An 18,795-nucleotide genomic window follows, 5' to 3' on the forward strand; every position below is an offset into this window, starting at 1 on the left:
GTTTAGTATCGATAATAAATCATTATTTATGAATAGAACCACTTTTGAAAAACAAAAATAAAACAATATTATTGTCTTATAGTCCCATAAAAATATTACGATGAAACATTTGTTAATTAAATTGAAACATTTACCTATGGATCTTTATGGTTCAATATACTGGATCATCATCAAATATTTAACTTAATATAACATAATGGTATAGAACCTTTAACCTATAACTAGAGTTGAGCGAACACCTGGATATTCTGGTTCAATGGGTTCCGCTGAACTTCAAAAAAAAGTTTGAGTTTGGGTCCCGAACTTGACCCCAAACCCCATTGAAGTCAATGTAGACCCAAACTTTGGAGCACTAAAATTGCTCTAAAAAAGTCATGGAAAGGGCTAGAGGGCTGCAAATGGCATCAAAATGTGGTTAAGAGGATGGCAACTGCTCAGCAAACAAATGTGGATAGGGAAATGACTTAAAATAACATAAAATACGTAAAAATAAAAAAAATTCTAATCTTGATCTAGGAGGAGGAGGTCCATATGGAGTAGGAGGTTGAATGTAGCGGTATAGGTGGAAGCGGCGGTGGAGACGGAGGTAGCCAACAATGGTTTTTGTTTTTATTTTATTTTATTATTTATTTATTTTTGTTTAAATTTGGGTAGACCCAAAAACATTGGGAAATATAAAAAATAAAACAAAGAGAAAGTGTGTTGGAGTACAACAATGGCTGGGTGAGACCGGTATACATGTTTATTCTGCACAAGGTACGGACAAATCTTGTAGGACCCCTGCCTGGTTCATTTTAATGAACGAGGGCTTGTCCACATTGGCAAATTAGTGCAAATTAGTGAAATGTATTTCCCTGTCCACTATGTAGAGCACGGGCATATCACAGCCAAAAATTGGTGAATTCCACCCCACAATGTAACAGATGAATTAGTGAAAAGTATTTCCCTGTCTACTATGTAGAGTAGGGGTATATCACAGCCAAAAATTTGTGAATTTCGCCCATCAATGTAACAGACAAATTAGTGAAATGTATTTCCCTGTCTACTATGAAGAGCAGGGGTATATCAAAGCCAAAAATTGGTGAATTTCACCCAACAATGTAACAGACAAATTAGTGAAATGTATTTCCCTGTCCACTATGTAGAGCAGGGGTATATCACAGCCAACAATTTGGGAATTTCACCCGACAATGTAACAGACAAATTAGTGAAATGTATTTCCTTGTCCACTATGTAGAGAAAGGGTATATCACAGCCAAAAAAATGGTGAATTTCACCCGACAATGTAACAGACAAATTAGAGAAATGTATTTCCCTGTCCACTATGTAGAGTGTTACATGCTGCACTGGCCAATCATAGCCATGCCATTAGTAGTCATGGCTGTGATGGCTTTAAAGGGCACACAAGTTAAACGCTTGTTGATTGGCTGCTCTGCAGCCTTTCAAAAACCGCCATTGACCCGCCGAACACCGAACCCAAACTTTTACTGAAAAGTTCGGGTTCGGGTCCGGGATCCAAAAATCCTAATGTCCGGTACGAACCCAAACTTTACAGTTCGGGTTTGCTCAACCCTAGTCTTGCACAAAATTTTTGTTTTTTTTAAACCCAGAATATAACTTTAGTATTTAAAGCTTGTATTTGACTTTCACAAATGCAGGGAAGGCCCCAAATGTAGTGTTTAGCACAAAATGGGTGTTTTTTTAAACCCAGAATATAATTGCAGTATTTAAAGCTTGTATTTGACTGACAAATGCAGCAAAGGTCCCAGATGTAGGGTCTTGCACAAAATGGGTGTTTTTTTTTAAACCCAGAATATAATTGCAGTATTTAAAGCTTGTATTTGACTGTGACAAATGCAGCAAAGGTCCCAGATGTAATGTTTTGCACAAAATGGGTGTTTTTTTAAACCCACAATATAATTGCAATATTTAAAGATTGTTTTTGACTGTCACAATTGCAGCAAAAGCCCCAAATGCAGTGTCTTGCACAAAATGCATATTTTTTTTTTAAACCCAGAATATAATTGCAGTATTTAAAGCTTGTATTTGACTTGTATTTGATTTTGTATTTGATTTTTCTGGGTCAATGGGCTCAGGGCAGGGTAAAAAGATTGTGCACTGCACACACAAAACAAAATCTAGGTAGATTGCTGCGTTAACAAGGACTTCAGAATAAATATTAAGCAAGCAAAGAAGGAAGGGGACGTGGATGTTCTTGTCCATCTAGGGACAAATGACCTGGCTTGCAATGAAGTGTCAGAGGTGAAAAAATCTTTTATCACACTTGGTAATGACGTACAGGATTTTGCATCCACCATTTAATTTTCTGAAGTTCTGCCTGTGCATAATGTTCAGAATGATAGGCAGAGGCGCAAAAAGGAGTTCAACATATGACTTGGTAAATGGTGTCAAGAGCAAGGATTTGGCTTTGTTTCTCATGATAGCTCTACTTGGAATAGAAAGGAACTGTACAAAAAAGATGGTTTGCATCTTTCTCTCATTAACGCCCCCCTGCAGTACCCAGCCCACCTTTCTTCCAAGCCCAGCACACCTCCTAAGAAATAAATGTACTCCTACATCCTTGCCGAACGGCAACGCCCCCTCCACTACGTCACTTCATTTATTCACTGCTCTGTCCTTGCTTCCTCCTCTCTTGGCCTCCGAAATCCCGCGCAGGCGCAGGATCGCTGAGTGCTTGCGCCTGTACGATACTCCTGCTCCAGAGGGCAACAGCTCTCTGATTACGTCACTGGGCTCGGTGCATGCCCAGTGACACTATTGAGGCTGTTGCCCTCAGGAGCTTGAGTATCGTTCAGGCACAGGCACTCAGCGATACTGAGCCTGCGCGGGATTTCGGAGGCCAAGAGAGGAGGAAGCAAGGACGGTGCAGTGAATAAATTAAATGACGTAGTGGAGGGGGCCGCGCCGTTCGGCAAGGATGTAGGAGTACATTTATTTCTTAGGAGGTGTGCTGGGCTTGGAAGAAAGGTGGGCTGGGTACTGCAGGGGGGCGTTAATCGGCACTAGAGCAGAGTAATAACGCCCCTCTGGGCACCTTGAGACTTAATTTGCATATCAGAAAAATTGCTTTTTCAGCTGAATGAAAAGTTGAATAAAAGAAAGAGGACACATGCTGGAATGAAGGTACTTCCTTGCACATTGCTATGTTAACAGTATTATAGGCTCAAAACAGGTGACAGATTCCCTTTAACCCCTTAAGGACACAGGGCGTACAGGTACGCCCTTGTGCCCTGGTACTTAAGGACACAGGGCGTACATGTACGCCCTGTGCATTTTCGATCACTGCCGTGCGGCTGGCAGTGATCGGAACCCGGTGCCTGCTCAAATCATTGAACAGGCACCTAGGCTAAATGCGCGGGGGGGTCCCGTGACCCCCCCCATGTCAGCGATCGCGGCAAACCGCAGGTCAATTCAGACCTGCGGTTTGCTGCGATTTCTGCAGTTTCTGATCCCCGCGGTCCCTGACCGCGGGGATCAGAAACTTTAGGATTAAAAATTGTTTCCAGTATCCCTCCCCCCTGCACCCCTGAGTTATTTGAGCATGGTGGGAGGTGCAGGGGGAGGGTTGCGGGCAGGGCGGGAGGCGGGATCGCGATCCCTCGCCCGCCTCCCATTGCGTAATCGTTGGCGTCTAGTGGGTATACCAGGGTGCCAGCACATTGCTGGCACCCTGGTATAAACGGCTGACATCGGTGATGCGATGTCAGCCGTTTAACCCTTTCCATACAGCGGTCCGTACGGACCGCTGTATGGAAAAGGTTAACAGCTCAGGGAGCTCCCTCCCTCTCCCATCGGGGGGCTGCTGTGCCTTTGCAGTCCCCCGAATGGAGAGGGAGAGAGCTTCCAGGCAGCCCCCCAAGCCCCGTCCTTACCCTTCCCCGTCTGCGCAGTTCTGGCCACTACTGAGCAGACGGAGAAGGTTCCCATGGCAACAGGATGCCTTCTCAGGCGTCCTGCTGTCCATGGTTCTGAAGAGATCTGTGCTGAAAGCATAGATCTGTTCAGACAAAGTGTAAGTAAAATACAGTACAGTACAATATATATTGTACTGTACTGTATTATGCAGACATCAGACCCACTGGATCTTCAAGTACCAAGTGGGTCTGGGTCCAAAAAAAAGTGAAAAAAGTGAAAATAAAGTAAAAATCAAAAAACACATTTATCACTGATTAAAAATGAAAAAAATAAAATTCCCTACACATGTTTGGTATCGCCGCGTCCGTAACGACCTGATCTATAAAACGATAATGTTACTTTACCCGAACGGTGAACGCCATAAAAATAAAAAAATAAAAACTATGATGAAATTGGAATTTTGCCCACCTTACTTCCCAAAAAAGATAATAAAAGTGATCAAAAAAGTCGCATCTACGCCAAAATTGTAACAATCAAGCCGTTATCTCATCCCGCAAAAATCATACCCTACCCAAGATAATCGCCCAAAAACTGAAAAAGTTATGGCTCTTAGACTATGGAAACAGTAAAACATGATTTCTTTTGTTTCAAAAATGAAATCATTGTGTAAAACTTACATAAATAAAAAAAAGTATACATATTAGGTATCGCCGCATCCGTATTGACCGGCTCTATAAAAATATCACATGACCTAACCCCTCAGATGACCACCGTAAAAAAATAAAAATAAAAACGGTGTAAAAAAAGCAATTTTTTGTCATCTTCCGTCACAAAAAGTGTAATAGCAAGCAATCAAAAAGTCATGTGCACCCCAAAATAGTGCCAATCAAACCGTCATCTCATCCTACAAAAAATGAGACCCTACTTAAGATAATCGCCCAAAAATTGAAAAAACTATGGCTCTTAGACTATGGAGACACTAAAACATTTTTTTTGTTTTAAAAATGAAATTATTGTGTAAAACGTACATAAATAAAAAAAATTGTATACATATTGGGTATTGCCGCGTCCGTGACAACCTGCTCTATAAAATTACCACATGATCTAACCTGTCAGATGAATGGTGTAAATAACAAAAAAAAAAAACGATGCCAAAAAAGCAATTTCTTGTTACCTTGCCGCACAAAAAGTGTAATATAGAGCAACCAAAAATCATATGTACCCTAAACTTGTACCAACAAAACTGCCACCCTATCCCGTAGTTTCTAAAACGGGGTCACTTTTTTGGAGTTTCTACTCTAGGGGTGCATCAGGGGGCTTCAAATGGGACATGGTGTCAAAAAAACCAGTCCAGCAAAATCTGCCTTCCAAAAACCGTATGGCATTCCTTTCCTTCTGCGCCCTGCCGTGTGACCGTACAGCGGTTTACAACCACATATGAGGTGTTTCTGTAAACTACAGAATCAGGGCCATAAATAATGAGTTTTGTTTGGCTGTTAACCTATGCTTTGTAACTGGAAAAAAAATATTAAAATGGAAAATCTGCCAAAAAAGCGAAATTTTGAAATTGTATCTCTATTTTCCATTAAATATTGTGCAACACCTAAAGAGTTAACAAAGTTTGTAAAATCAGTTTTGTATACCTTGAGGGGTGTAGTTTCTTAGATGGGGTCACTTTTATGGAGTTTCTACTCTAGGGGTGCATCAGGGGGCTTCAAAAGGGACATGGTGTCAAAAAAACCAGTCCAGCAAAATCTGCCTTCCAAAAACCGTATGGCATTCCTTTCCTTCTGCGCCCTGCCGTGTGCCCGTACAGCAGTTTATGACCACATATGAGGTGTTTCTGTAAACTACAGAATCAGGGCCATAAATAATGAGTTTTGTTTGGCTGTTAACCCTTGCTTTGTAACTGGAAAAAAAATATTAAAATGGAAAATCTGCCAAAAAAGTGAAATTTTGAAATTGTATCTCTATTTTCCATTAAATCTTGTGCAACACTTAAAGGGTTAACAAAGTTTGTAAAATCAGTTTTGTATACCTTGAGGGGTGTAGTTTCTTAGATGGGGTAACTTTTATGGAGTTTCTACTCTAGGGGTGCATCAGGGGGGCTTCAAATGGGACATGGTGTCAAAAAACCAGTCCAGCAAAACATGCCTTCCAAAAACCAAACGGCGCACCTTTCACTCTACGCCCCGCTGTGTAGCCGTACAGTAGTTTACGGCCACATATGGGGTGTTTCTGTAAACGGAAGAGTCAGGGAAATAAAGATACAGTCTTGTTTGGCTGTTAACCCTTGCTTTGTTAGTGGAAAAAATGGGTTAAAATGGAAAATTAGGCAAAAAAATGAAATTCTCAAATTTCATCCCCATTTGCCAATAACTCTTGTGCAACACCTAAAGGGTTAACAAAGTTTGTAAAATCAGTTTTGAATACCTTGAGGGGTGTAGTTTATAGAATGGGGTCATTTTTGGGTGGTTTCTATTATGTAAGCCTCGCAAAGTGACTTCAGAGCTGTAGTGGTCCCTAAAAATTGGGTTTTTGTAAATTTCTGAAAAATTTCAAGATTTGCTTCTAAACTTCTAAGCCTTGTAACATCCCCAAAAAATAAAATATCATTCCCAAAATAATTCAACATGAAGTAGACATATGGGGAATGTAAAGTCATCACCATTTTTAGGGGTATTACTATGTATTACAGAAGTAGAGAAACTGAAACTTTGAAATTTGCAAATTTTTCCCAATTTTTGGTAAATTTGACATTTTTTATGCAAAAAAAAATATTTTTTTTAACTTTATTTTACCAGTGTCAGGAAGTACAATATGTGACGAAAAAACAATCTCAGAATGGCCTGGATAAGTCAAAGCGTTTTAAAGTTATCATCACTTAAAGTGACACTGGTCAGATTTGCAAAAAATGGCCTGGTCCTAAGGTGTAAAAAGGCTGTGTCCCTAAGGGGTTAAAGCTTGTATTTGACTGTGACAAATGCAACAAAGGCCACAGATGTAGGGTATTGCACAAAATGGGTGTTTTTAAAAAAAAAACATAATATAACAGCGGTATTTAACGCTTGTTTTGGACTGTCACTAATGCAGTGCAGGGCACAAATGAACTTTTTAGCAAAAAATGAATACTATTACCACAGAATCTAACAGATGGATTTACTTGGATTGTACTTCACAGAAAAAAATGGGAATATGTAACCCCCTGGGTCCCTGAATTCACAGAACGATTCCCTATCTTTATTTGCCTTCCCCTGGCACATATGCAATGCAGGTGCACTTAAAAAATGGGTAAATGTTGCCCACTGAACTAAAAGAACAGGGTTAAATTATTGTCCCTGGCACATATGCAGTGCTGGTGCACTGAACTTCCACAAAATGGCCACCAACGCCCACCTAACTAACAGATGGATAAAAGTTATTTTTCTGTGTCACTGGGCTCAGGGCAGGGTAAAGAAAAGTTGCACTGCACCTACAAAACTAAATTGCTGTAGATCTCTGAGTTAACAAGTTCTGAAAACCGATAGAATCTTTCCTATTCTCTCCCTCACAGCAGCAGCATCCTATCCCTACACTAGTAAGAGCAGAGTGACGGGAGGCGCTACGTCACTCCAGCTTATATAGAGGCTGGGTCACATGCTGCAGTAGGCCAATCACAGCCATGCCATTAGTAGGCATGGCTGTGATGGCTTCTAAGAGCACAAGAGGTAAACGCTTGTTGATTGGCTTTACAGCTCGGGTTTGCTCAACCCTACCTTTAACACTAAGATCAAGTGTCATCTTGTACATTTGTGGCACATTACTATTATAAGGTCTCAATATTATCAATATTCTTAACACAATTTAGACACATTTCCTTTATCTCATTTCCAGTATAATTGTTTAGATATATAATTGTCAACACAAATAATGAAATATGTTGTATAATCCTACAATATATCTGACATGTCATTTTAAGTAATATGACCTCTTTTAACTATGTATTGTTTATTCATTGCTAACTCAAATGTTGTATGCTCGGTTTTATGATAGATTTCATACTGTACATATACATATGGCACCTGCTCACATGTGTTGTAGCACAGCAGCTGGTAACATCATTTTTACAGCCCCTGGCCCTATCTTATATGAAGGATGGCCTTATGCCTATCCCATGCATGCTTAAACTCCTTCACTGTATTACAGCTACCACTTCTGCAGGAAGACTATTCCATGCATCCACTACTCTCCCAGTAAAGTAATACTTCCTGATATTACTTTTAAACCTTTGTCCCTCTAATTTAAAACTATGTCCACTTGTAGCAGTTTTTCTTCTTTTAAATATTCCCTCCTCTTTTATCTTGTTGATTCCCTTTATGTATTTAAAAGTTTCTATCATATCCCCTTTGTCTCGTCTTTCTTCCAAGCTGTACATGTTAAAGTCCTTTAACCTTTCCTGGTAAGTTTTATCCTGCAATCCATGTACTAGTTTATTAGCTCTTCTCTGAACTCTCTCCAAAGTATCAATATCCTTCTGGAGATATGGTCTCCAGTACTGCACACAATACTCCAGATGAGGTCTCACTAGTGCTCTGTAGAGTGGCATGAGCACCTCCCTCTTTCTACTGGTAATTCCTCTCCCTATACACCCAAGCATCCTGCTAGCATTTCCTGCTGTTCTATGACATTAGACTACCTTTAACTCTTCTGAAATAATGACTAGTGATGAGCGGGAGATGCCATATTCCATTTTGCAATATTTTGCGAATATTCGATTGAATATTCGTCTTATATTCGCCAAAATAGAATATTCATCATTATTCTCTTTATTGTGAATAATATGCGATTTAATTATTTGCGTATTGCGATTTTAACTGTATAAGGCAACTTTCCTATTGGTTGGCTATGGCTATGGCTAATATGTGTATTTTATGAATATTCGCTATATTGCTATATATTCTTGTATTAGAATATCACGAATATTCTAAAAAACAAAGTTATAGCAATATAGCAAATATTCATAAAATACTCATATAGACTGCAATTTAGCTAATATAGTGCTATAATCTTTTTTTATAGTCTTATAATCTATAATCTTTATTTTTTGTCTCTTCTGAACTTCAGATTTTGAAAAAATGTACACTATAAAAAAAATTGTATTGCACTATATTAGCTAAATTGCAGTCTATATGTGTATTTTGCGAATATTCGCTATATTGCTATATATTCTTGTTTTAGAATAGGATGAATATGACGGATATTCTAAAAAACAAAGTTATAGCAACATAGCAAATATATTCGTTATTTTGAATATTCGTCTTTTTTTTCAATCTGTACTGTTATCCCACTTTGGCATACTCCTCCCCGACAGGCATCCCCATCACCATGGGAACGCCTGTGGGTTAGAATATACCATCAGATCTCAGTCTTCACGATCTCAGGGAAAACTCAGATCCAATGGTATTTTCTAACCCACAGGCCTTCCCATGGTGACGGGGACGCTTGTCGGGGAGGAGAATGCGAACAACTGTACAGATTGGGGAAAAAAAAAGGTGAATATTCTAAATAAGGAATATGTTCCCTATGTTGCTATATATTCCTTTTTTTTTATATTCATATTTTTTTTTTCCATATGAAAACATGATTCCCGATTTTTGACCATTTCTCTAGTTTTCCTAAATGCTTTTCCATTTGGTGTATCCCTCCAGGAACATCAACCCTGTTACAAATCTTTGTGCCATCAGAAAAAAGACACACCTGACCAATTTCACTGATAAAGATATTAAACAATATGGGTCCCAGAACAGATCCCTGAGGTACCCCTCTGGTAACAAGACTATGGTCTAAATATATTCCATTGACTACAACCCTCTGTTGTCTGTCCCTCAGCCACTGCCTAATCCATTCAACAATATGTGAGTCAAAGCTCAAAGACTACAATTTATTGATAAGCCTTCTGTGTGGGACAGTATCAAAAGTCTTACTAAAGTATAGATAAGTGATGCCTACTGCACCTCTGCCATCTATTATTTTTGTCACCCAATAAAAAAAATCTAGAATATTAGTTTGACATGATCTCCCTGAAGTAAACCCATGCTGTTTTTCCATCTTTCAATGCATGGGATTTTAGATGTTTCACAATCCTCTCCTTTTTTATTTTTTTTATTTAACAACTTTATTGGTATATAAAACAAATACACATAAAAAAGGATTCCAGTAATGATTCAGTATAATAATAAATAAATAAATTCCCCCACCCCAACCCTTATCTCCCCCCACCCCAACCCTGTGATAAATATTGAACTGTACTAAAATATGGTTAAAATTATTAGATAATAAACCTAAATTAATAAAAATATTCCCCCACTCTTGTAATTGTATATTTGGACAATCCAACTCCCAGGCCCTTTGTCCTGGCGATTGTGTCTCACAAAATTGTGCTTTAAGTAATAGTTTATATATATTTGTGATCTTCATTCTTAGAGGTGTCGTCCCTATCCATTCATTTAAAAGACAGGAGTTATCTAAATCCAATAGTGATATATCATCCAAACTAAATAGTGCCGACCGCAACTGAAGATACCTAAACCAAGAAAGGTTTTCTACATTATGTGATAGATCCAGAAACGACTTAATCTCTCTATTCTTAACTATTTTTGTAATATAAAGAATCCCATTCTTTTGCCAAAATTGATCTATTGCTATGCCATCTACAATCTGTAATTGAACATTATGCCAAAGAGGCGTGAATATAAGTGATCCCTTTACCCCTGCCGAGTTCCTCTATTTAGATCAAAGCTAGTAGTCAAGTTTCCATTGAGACTCAACTTCGCCGTGGGGGGTCTATACAGTAGTTTAAGGATATTTTTTTTTTTCTAAAATCGTTAGTGAAAATATATATATATTTTTTTTTTTTTTCAATAATTTTTATTGAAAATGAAAGATATTACATATGATAAAGCATGACGAAATACATACTGATATCAATTAAAGACATGTATATTAACAGTAACCAGACAATAAGACAGGTTCCATTTTACATAATTTCCAAAGGATGTACCGTACATCAGCCATTACAGATCATATTAACAGTTGACACATCTATAAGAGTTTGTTACCCTCTATTATTAGTAGACAGTCCTCAATCCTGAGGAGTAGGTGGCGGATCATTGTATATGATATTTAAGTTTCTATATGAAAACCATTCTTTCCATTGAGTTCTATATGAAAGTATCCTGCGACTTTCCCATGCAGCTAACTCTTCAAACCTGCATAGCTGGTCTATTTTCCCTAGCCAAAGAGAAATGGAGGGTAATTCTTCAGAAAGCCAAAATTTTGGTATTAAAAGGCGTGCAGCACTTAACAATGTATGGAATAGCCTAATTGGAGATTTGTTTGTCACAGTGGAAGTTTAAGGATATTTATAAATTTCTCCCCAAAGCCCATCCTGGCCAGAACCCTCCACAGGAATCGCCACTCCACCCTGGCAAAGGCCTTAGCGGCATCCAGTGACAGGATGGAGCGGTCGGTTCCCCCAAAGGGCCAGTATATTGGCAAAAAGCTGATGAAGAGTGTAATGAGTGCCCTTATTTTGGATGAAGCCATTCTGGTCTGGATATACAATGGAGGGAATGACCCTGGAGAGCCTTGTGGGAAAGATTCTTGCCAGGAGCTTTACATCTGCATTTAGCAATTAAATCGGTCTGTAAGATTCCAAGTCTGTGGGGATTAATGTTATTACGGCTTCCATCATTGAATCCGGCAGATTCCCATCCTCCACCGATTCAGCAAAGACCCCCAACAATCTAGGGAGAATAATCTCCTTATATTTGCTATAAAATAAATATGGGAATCCGTCTGAACCGGGGGTGGAATTGCCTGAGCATTATTTAATTGCCCCTTCAAGTTCCTGAATGGAGAAGTCCACCTCAAGTGCTCTCTTTTGAGCCAAGGTTATAGTTGGAAAAACAATACAGTTAGGAATCCATCATTTCATCCGTAATCTTACAATTATCTTTATAAAGATCTGAAAAGTAGTCCAAAAAGCTTTCTCTATAGACTCTTGTCCACTAATCCTCCTACCATTAGCCAATCGCATATTATCTATATATTTTTTGGATTCCTGGCTCGAAATCACTCTAGATAGAAGTTTCCCAGGTCGCCCCGACACTGTAAAATATTTTTGGCCTTTAAAGAATAGACTCTGTTGGGCCTTCTCTAACAAGAAGTTGGAGTATGCCTGTGTAGTCTTCTGCATAGTTTCCCTATGTCTTATTTGTATAGTTTTTCCTCTGTCTTATTTATATAAAAGGATTGTGTAGCTGAGGATGCTAGTTCTTCTAAATTGTTCTCTTTTTTCCCATACTTCTTTCTCAGGTTCACAATGTTGCTGACCATTATTCCCCTCATATAGGCCTTAAAGGTATCCCATACCACCTGGGTTTTTGTTAGTATCCCAAAATCGGTTAATTTCCTTTTGTATTGTTTCATGGCTCTTTATTACTGATAACCAATAGGGGTGTAATCTAAATGGGGGCCTCTCTATAAATAGGGGTAGATGGTCCGGGAATGACCTTGTCTCATACTTCATTTGTTTTACATATCTCACATATTTTCTATTCATCAGGGCAAGGTCTATTCTGGACATACAGTAGATCTACCTGATTTACTGATTCATGAAAAAACCCTTTGCCCATGACCCAAACGCCCATGGCCTCAGAGCAAAAGCGTGCCAAGTGGGAACCCTGAACAGAAGTGTCTCCCTTGACACCCGTAGAGACCCTATCCAGCACAGGGTTAATAACACAGTTGAAATCTCCAATAATCAGTGTTGGACATTCTGGCCATTTATCCATAAATGTTAACAGAGAGTGGAGGACTGAGAAAGAGAATGGAGGTGGGATATAGACAAAGGCTAGAATACATATCTTCCCGGCCAGCCTGCAATATAGGAAGACAAATCTCCCTTGCTGGTCAACAGAGGATGCCTTGCACACAAAATCAATTGTTCTATGTATGAAAACAGTCACTCCCCTAGAATAACTAGAGAATGTAGAGTGGTACATGTGCATAACCCATCCCCTGGTGACCATCGTGGAGGTCTCCCCGGTAAGGTGTGTTTCTAGCAAACATACAATTTCTGGGAGGTGTATCCTCATCAGATCAAAACACGCTTGTCTCTTTCTTCTGTCCCCCAGACCCTGCACATTCCAGGTAAGAATTCTGATTGAAATTATGGAAGACAGTTAGGTATATCTAAAAAAAAAAAAAAAAAAGGGAGGACGCATCCCAGCCCAATCCCAACCCCCCCATACAAGTAGTCCACCACATATTGCAGCAGATCTCTCACCTATGACCATCCCTCCCACATTCCCCCTGCTCTGCACCTCCACGCTAGTTAAACAAAAAAAGGGAAAGGTATACAACACCATCTGCCAATTGTTATTCCCACCAAGCCCTTAAAAAATTAAGTCACATGTTATTTTGTTCAAGCCAATCCGCAGCTTTATCTGGAGTATAAAAAAAAAGATTTGTAACTTTCCTGGGAAAACAAGTGACTATCTAATATTCCTTTCTCTTAACCTCTTTTTAACAGTCATAATTGAGCATCTCTTTTCTTAAATATCTTTTGAAAAATCAGGGAAAAAGGTCAATCTGTTACCATCATCTAAAACGAGGGAACATTTCCTCGCCCTTCTTAATACCGTATGTCTGTCCTTTGAAACCAGCATTTTAACGAAGAGTGTCCGTGATTATCTCCCAGGGTTTAATTTGCCACCTGGGACCCGATGGGCTCTTTCTACCAAAAATCCACAATCCTCTCCTTAAGTATGGTTTCCATTAATTTCCCTACTATTGATGTCAGGCTTACTGGCCTATAGTTGCCCAATTCTTCCCTACTACCTTTCTTGTGAATGGGAACATTAGCTAATTTCCAATCTTCTGGGACAACTCCTGTTACCAGTGATTGGTTAAATAAATCTGTTAATGGTTTTGCTAGTACACTGTTAAGCTCTTTTAATAGAAAGCTTTGGGTGAATCCCATAAGGCCCCTTTGACTTATTTGTATTAATTTTAGACAGCTGACTTAGAACCTCTTCCTCTGTAAAGACACATGCATCAAAAGATTCCTTAGTCTTCCTCCCCAACTCAGGTCCTTTTCCTTCATTTTACTTTGTAAAAACTGAACAGAAGTATTAATTGAGGCAGTCAGCTAGTTCTTTATCTTCTTCCATATACCTTTCTTCTTGTGTTTTAAATTTGTTAATTCCTTGCTTTAATTTCCTTTTTCATTCATGAATCTGAAGAATGTCTTATCACCTTTTTTCACTGACTGAGCACATTTTTCTTTAGCTGTGCTTCAGAAGCTCTTATAGCATGCTTGGCCTCTCTCTGTCTAATCTTATAAATTTCACTGCAGATCCTCGTTTTTTTTTATAATTACTAAATGCTATCTTTTTTGTTTTTAATGATTTTGGCCACTTCTGCTGCCCACCACAGTGGTTGTGTTTTTTTTTTATTTTACTGATAAGCCTAATGCAATTATTTGTTGCCTTCAATAGTGCCACTTTTAAGTAGTCCCATTTCTCCTGAACTCTAAAAAAAAAACTGTTCCAGTCTGATATAGACTCATACACCACTAATCTAAGTTTAGAAAAGTCAGTTTTTCTAAAATCTAACTTTTTTTTTGTGTGTGGTGTGACTCAGTCACTGTACTTATAGCAAACCACACTGACTGGCGATCACTAGACTGTTTTCTCACCATTGCTAAACACAAGAAGAACAATGCTTCATGCACAATGTAACAATCTCTTTATTCTCTTACATTAACCCTGGGTTCACACCTGAGCGTTTCTGAGACGCGCGTTTAACGCACGTTTTTATGCGCGTTTTTATGCACGTTTTTTGCAATAGTAAACGCGCGTTTGACGCGCGTTTCTGTGATTGACTGCAGTGTTGTCCAATCAGCAAATATCCCTGTGTATATGAAGTTTGGCCAATCCTAGCGCATTGGAGGTGTGAAATTCCATGTGTGTTGGTAGAGTGTGTGGTTTGGAGTCATGGAATGCTATAGACGGCGACGTGTTGCGGCACTTGCTGCAGCTATCCACCTGGAACGCTTGAGGAGAAGGCGGGACAGCAGGCGACGTTTCTGGGTCCATCCTGTGATTGCAAATAGACAGGAGAGGGGCCAGTTCTGGGCACTGTATGCCAACCTCCGTGCCCATGAGGACCAGTTTTTTGACTACACCAGGATGTCCATCCACAGGTTAGTACGTATACGTGGTTGCAATGTTTTTTCAATGGTTAAGCTAAGTGTTTTGTGCTTTTTGTATTGTTAACCATGAACATTTTATTGTTTCCCAGCTTTGACGAGCTCCTGGTGCTGTTGTCTCCTCATTTGCAGCGTCAGGACACCTTCATGCGGGACTGCATCCCACCAGTGGAAAGACTGGTCATTACTTTGCGGTAAGTAGCCTATTATTGTGGCCATTTAAACCATTTGCAGTGTGTTGTGCCATGATCTGAGTTTCGCCCTGTTTCTCTTGCTGTTTGTGACGTATGAGTGTTTGTGCGGGGGGTATGTGATGTGTATGTTGTCAACGTGTGGCATAGATATCCCATACATGCATCATGTATCCACATTTGGCCATGTTTTACCCCTCACTTTCCAAAAATAGTCCAAACAGTTGTTTAAATTTGTTAAACTTTGGTGAATGTATTCACATCATACATTTCCAAATAAAATGTGTTTAAACTGTTTTACAAACAAAGGAGCAATGTAGTAAAAATAACATATAAATATGACCAACAATTTTCAAGATAAGTGCCCTTTTTGGCTCCCAAACCCTTGAGCCGGAGAATTTCCCTCTTCTCCGTTTCTCAAAGGGTTTCATATTGCGGCCCAGAAAACTCTGCCTCGGGATCCCGCCGTGTCTCTCTGGCTCCGCGAGACTGATTGGCGGGTGGCATTTCAGTGGTGGTGATGGTGGAGGTGTTTGGGCCCGTGCTTGAAGAGGGATATGGGTATGATGTGTGTTGTGTCTGCCATGTCTCAAGAGGGTGTTGTATGTTACTTTGTGTGTATGTGTGTGCTGGGTATGTGTGAGGGTGTTGTTGTGCATGTTGGGGATGTAGTGGGCCATATTGTGGGGCATATTGTGGGCAATATTGTGCCCCATATTGGTGGCCATATTGTGGTGGCTGCTGTGGTGGCTGCTGTGGTGGCTGCTGTGGTGGCTGCTGTGGGGGATGCTGTGGGGGATGCTGTGGGGGATGCTGTGGGGCAGTGCTAGACGTTGCTAGCTCATAAGGGAGGCAATACTTGTCTATGGTGTTAGTCACCTCCTCCCTTACTTTGGTGATCAGATGTCTCGGCACATGCAGCATTTTCTCCTCTAGACTCAGGAGAAAATATGCGTCGCTGCTAAGTTTGGGCACAGGATGTGCCAGGGCATCCAGGCAGCCGATTAGTCGGAGTGGGGGGGGGGGCTGGAGGACTCATTGTCCCCATAGATGGGCCCGGCTCACTGTCGATTGTGCCCTCGTCCTCTTCCTCATCAGCTTGCGCCTGGCTGGGTTCCCAGCTACTATCGGTGCTGTGAAGTGGAAAATATAGGTAAGTATGTTCCCCATATGAAATTGAATGTATGTAATGTCATACCACATCCTCTCCTCAATGTGTATGCCCTTGACTCACCTCCGCATTTCGGTGCACGATATCAAAAATGACATTTGTGCTGCATGCACATAACTGGAGCATCCGCCTGGGGAGGATCCGCTCCTCTGCTCCTTTTGTTTGCGGCGATGGCGGATAAAGGCGTCTTTCAGGCTTTTCCATTTGCCTTTGATAGTGTTGACTATGAAAAACGAAAAAAAAAGCATCCGTTAATATCTCTTTATTTTCTTACATTTGTTTCAGGTATTTAGCTACCGGACAGTCATTGGCCAGTCTACACTTCACCTTTCTCATTGGGAAGTCCACAGCCAGCATGATCATCCGTGAAACCTGCGTGGCAATTTGGGACGTCCTTCATCCTGCTGTGATGGCCCAACCACAGAAGGAGGACTGGCTGCAAATTGCGGATCTGTTTTTCGAATCCTGCAATTTCCCAAACTGTGTCGGCGCAATAGACGGGAAGCATATCCGCGTTCAGAAGCCCATAAGGAGCGGGAGTCAATTTTTTAATTATAAAAAATATTTTTCTTTTGTTCTTTTTGCGGTGTCTGATGCAAACTATTGCTTCCGATACATTGATGTGGGGTCCTACGGCAGCAGCTCAGACTCAGCTGTTTTCGGGCATTCGGCCTTTGGCCAAATGCTCAATAATAATGAGCTGGACCTCCCGGGGAACACCACACTGCCTGGGACCACTTTTCCCGCTATGCCCTTCGTTTTTGTGGGGGACGAGGCCTTTGCGCTGGGGGAGCATCTGATGAGGCCGTACTCCAGCCGGGGACTCTCCATTGCCAGGCGTGTATTTAATTACCGGCTGACAAGGGCACGCAGGGTGGTGGAGTGCGCCTTTGGGATTTTAGCGAACAAATGGCGCTTTCTCCATTCGCCCATTTATTTCACATTGGAGACCGCTATCTCGGCCGTGAAGGCAGCGTGTGCTCTGCACAATTTTGTCCGTCTACGGGATGGCTTTAATTTCGAAGATTCCCTCAGCCATTCCTTGGAGAGTCGGAATCAGAGCGGTGTGCGTGGGACCCGACACGGTGCAGCTGTCCGGGACCACTTCAACGCATATTTTGTGAGCCCACATGGGGCGTTACCATGGCAATTGGAAGCCATCTAAGTTTCTGTTCATTTATATTTTTTGTCTGAAAAGTGTGTTTACATATTATTTGATTTTCTAATTAGTTTGATTATGACTAGGGCTAAATGAAAAATTTTGAAACGATCTTTTGTGCATTTGTTTTTTTTTAACCTATATAGTGCCCCTTGAGGATGCCCCTATAGTGGCCATCAATAGTCGCCCATTAACAAGGGTTTAGAAATATGGGCGAAATCATGTGTCCCATTTAAGTGGCCAATACTCGGCCAGTAGAATATAAGCCAAGGAGGGTGAAATAACGGATCCCATCAAGGTGCCCAATACTGGCACGTTACAAACCCAAACACCTAACATATGCCTTGCCACCCAGAGCCCACAAACAGTCTCATTCTAAAAAATACACAATATCAATAACAACTTAGGATTCAAATCCCTCAACCCAAACTTAGGCCTACATTTCAAAATGCCACTACATTTGCGGATTGAAAGAGCGCAGTCTGGCACAAGATAGTGGAACCACTGCAAATTGATTATACTGGCCCATTGCATTGTACCAGAATGTGGGGGAGGGTGAACCAGGACAGTACTAAAAAATAAAGGGGCGAGGGGACACTATTACAACATGTAATGTGCACATTATTCTTTGTAAACTAAGGCCACTCAGTGCCCATATACAAGAACAGGGATGGTGATGCTGCGTCCCTCTAGCTGTTGCTAAAATCCCACTCCATGCATGCCTGCACAGGCTCCAGCAAGTAAAATACAGGCCAGCATTTGTGGAGGTGGCGTTTGACAACAGCTGGAGGGCTGCAGGTAGAGCTGGCCAGGGCTATTACATATAGTTGGTACACCACTGCACACAAGGAGTTTACTTTCACTTTACAACACACATGGAAATACCTTTTCCCTGTTTCACTGTCTTGGTTAAACTGCTCCAATCTGGCCAGATGCTTTTGCCAATATCCTCCCAGGCCTGCTGCCTGCTCCTCCTATTTTTGTAGTTGGCATCCTGCGTATCATACAGGCAGCGTTTGGCTTGCACCAGCCTGATGAGGTTCTCGGTGTCACAGAGAGACTCCTCCATGCTGGATTCTCTCCAAAACTGTGCTTTGCACCTGGGGTTGGGCCTTTTCCTGCATGTTGCAAAACGCGCGTTTTA

This window comes from Bufo gargarizans, chromosome 6, assembly GCF_014858855.1.
Source record: "Bufo gargarizans isolate SCDJY-AF-19 chromosome 6, ASM1485885v1, whole genome shotgun sequence".
NCBI lineage: Eukaryota > Metazoa > Chordata > Amphibia > Anura > Bufonidae > Bufo > Bufo gargarizans.